The sequence below is a fragment of the Festucalex cinctus genome, chromosome 10 (genome assembly GCF_051991245.1).
Source record: "Festucalex cinctus isolate MCC-2025b chromosome 10, RoL_Fcin_1.0, whole genome shotgun sequence".
NCBI lineage: Eukaryota > Metazoa > Chordata > Actinopteri > Syngnathiformes > Syngnathidae > Festucalex > Festucalex cinctus.
In genome coordinates this window covers 2,397,501-2,400,000 of record NC_135420.1, presented here as the reverse complement: position 1 = coordinate 2,400,000, position 2,500 = coordinate 2,397,501, and the positions used below count along the sequence as shown (strand labels likewise).

The window sequence follows — 2,500 nt, the reverse complement described above, 5'->3', positions numbered from 1 at the left end:
GCGTCCAGTCTGGGGCTAGATTTCAGGGTTATTTTCGCCACACCACAAATTAAAAGCAACCAAGTTGTTGGCTTCAAACCGAAGACGGAATTTTGACGACGTCACGGGCAAGTGAAATTGGGTACGTATGAAACTCTAAAATGAGGCGAATGCTTAAACATAGTTCGCAACGGGCAGTAATGCTTTGTGGTCGTTTCTGTTAGTGGATATTTTCCCGTGACATGTGTCCCGTCTGCTGTCGTTTGGGGTCCGTGTCTCTTTTGGACATTAGATATTACGTTTGGAAACAGATATAAACAATATAGAAAAACAACTAATTTGATTTTCGTTTTAAAAATAGAAACGCCAAAATTTATTTTCTCGTTTGGCTGTCTGGGACAGGTAAGGGAAGGTCCAAGAACAGTTAGATTTCCCCCCCCCCCCCCAATTTGTATTGCAGAAACGAGAATAGGATATGGCAGGACAGACCCGTCACCAAAAAGAAAGTGCAGAGGAGGGCAGTACCTTTTTTTTGGACGGGGGGTGACACTTCACTTAATCAACCTAAATCTAATGTTCTCCAGGTTGAACAGTGGCATTGTGACAACTGCAAAAGTGCTCAGAAATATTTTCACTTAAAAGTCACTTAAAAGTGGCAGTTCATTCTGAAATCTAAAAGGCAAACGGGAAAAAAATGTAGTTAATTGCAAAATGATTTATTAATTTATTCAACTCAAAAGTTCATTTGCAACAAAACTCAACTCTATAAAGCGGTTTAAGAACAGCCACTGCTGTATACAAAGAGCTGTACATAAACATAAACATCAGTTTTGCAGTAAACGAGAACAAAGCAAACATTTTGAAGTGCGAATACAGGTTTTTTGTTGTTTTTTTTGTTTTGTTTTTGTTTTTTACAAGTAAATACATTTTACATCAGTAAATAAGAAGTAGTGAATAAAGAGATAAATAAATGCATAAATAAGTAGACTAAACATCAAACTCATACAGACCACAAAACACCAAGAACAAGTCTCATGGTGCGCCAAAAGCCAAAGAGTACAGATTTTTGTGTTTTAAGACGTGTTTTAAAAGAGGATAACGAGGGGGACTGCCAAATATTTAGCGGAAGGTCGTTCCAAAGGGAGGGACCGGCAACAGCAAAGGCTCGATCTCCTCTAACCCCGGGTTTTCACTGGATGCGGTTGCGGTGCGGTTGCGGTGCGGTCCGGCGACGCAAGCAATTAGATTCCATTCATTCGAATGGTGCAGTTTACACCGCTTGCGGGTGCGTTGCGTGTCGACTGCGGAAGGCCTGCGGCGTGCCGCAAGCCTTCCGCAAGGATAGCCTATTTTCTATTTTTGCCGGACGCCGCAGCGGTAGGCCTCCGGCAAATGGCAAGCTAGCACAAAACACATCGAGCGGGACAGGAAGACCGAGGCAGTTTCAAAATAAATTTCCGGTTACCTTTCAGAATAAAATACTCGCCAGCTCCTATTTCGCAAGTTTTTCAGCAAAACGTGACGTGGGCGTCGCCGGGCCATGTGCTCATTCACGGTTTAGACACCAGCGAACATGGACGAGGAGAGGTTTATATTGGAGGTGGAAAACCACAAAATAATATATGACACGGCACATCCTTGTTATAAGGACTGTAATGTATTGTGAGTTTGATGTTCGCGATTGCTTGTTGTGCCCGTCTCGCTTGCCGTACTGAGCGGCAGCCGGACGGGAAAGACAGAAATAAAGAGTGGACCCGCACTGACCCGACTCTCGTTATTAATATACTTTACAAGGACAACCAAAAAAAGAATGCTGCATGGAATCTCATATCTTTCTGCTTCTCTGTTGAGCAGACTTTCTGTATGTTTGTCGTTGTGAAATGCCACATGATCGCGCGCGCGCGGTCCCGCGAGACACGTTGGGAAGTGGGCGGCGACGGAGCTGCCGGACCGCAGCTGTGCGGAGCCGGTGTGGATTGACAAAAAAATTGACCCGTCCGGAGCACGCAGTCAAGACGCACCGCACCGCAACCGCACCGCAACCGCATCCAGTGAAAACCCGGGGTAAGCCTCCGCTTAGCCCTCGGTACCTCCAATTGTGTCTGGTCTGCTGACCTGAGGCACCGGGCAGGTGTGTAGGGGTGCAAGAGCGAGATAAGGTGGGGCGAGAACATTGAGAGATTTCAAAACAAATAGAAGAATCTTAAAGTGGATTCTAAATTTCACGGGCAGCCAGTGAAGAGAGGCCAGAATAGGGGTTATGTGTTCCCTCTTCCGGGCACCAGTAAGGAGACGAGCAGCAGCATTTTGGACAAGCTGGAGACGCTGCAGGGAGGACTGGCTGATCCCAAAATAAAGTGCATTACAGTAATCCAGCCGAGATGTAACAAAGGCATGGATTACCATTTCTAAGTGCTGCTGAGATAGGAGATTTTTTACCTTAGCCAGCTGTCTTAAGATGGAAAAAAAGCTGGATTTGACAACAGCGGCAATTTGCCGGTCCAGTTTAAAGTCACTGTCC

General features: G+C 45.5%; 1 protein-coding gene across 3 annotated transcripts in view; it reads left to right on the top strand.

The window, feature by feature from the left end:
• The window catches only part of rfc4 (replication factor C (activator 1) 4), a 152,363-nt gene that overhangs the window by 25 nt on the left and 149,838 nt on the right, over positions 1-2,500 (top strand). For all 3 annotated transcript variants that reach the window (XM_077535475.1, XM_077535472.1, XM_077535473.1), the window contains exon 1: positions 1-121. This exon is cut by the window's left edge. The gene's annotated coding sequence lies outside the window, so the exon portion shown is untranslated. The remainder of the gene's footprint in view (positions 122-2,500) is intronic.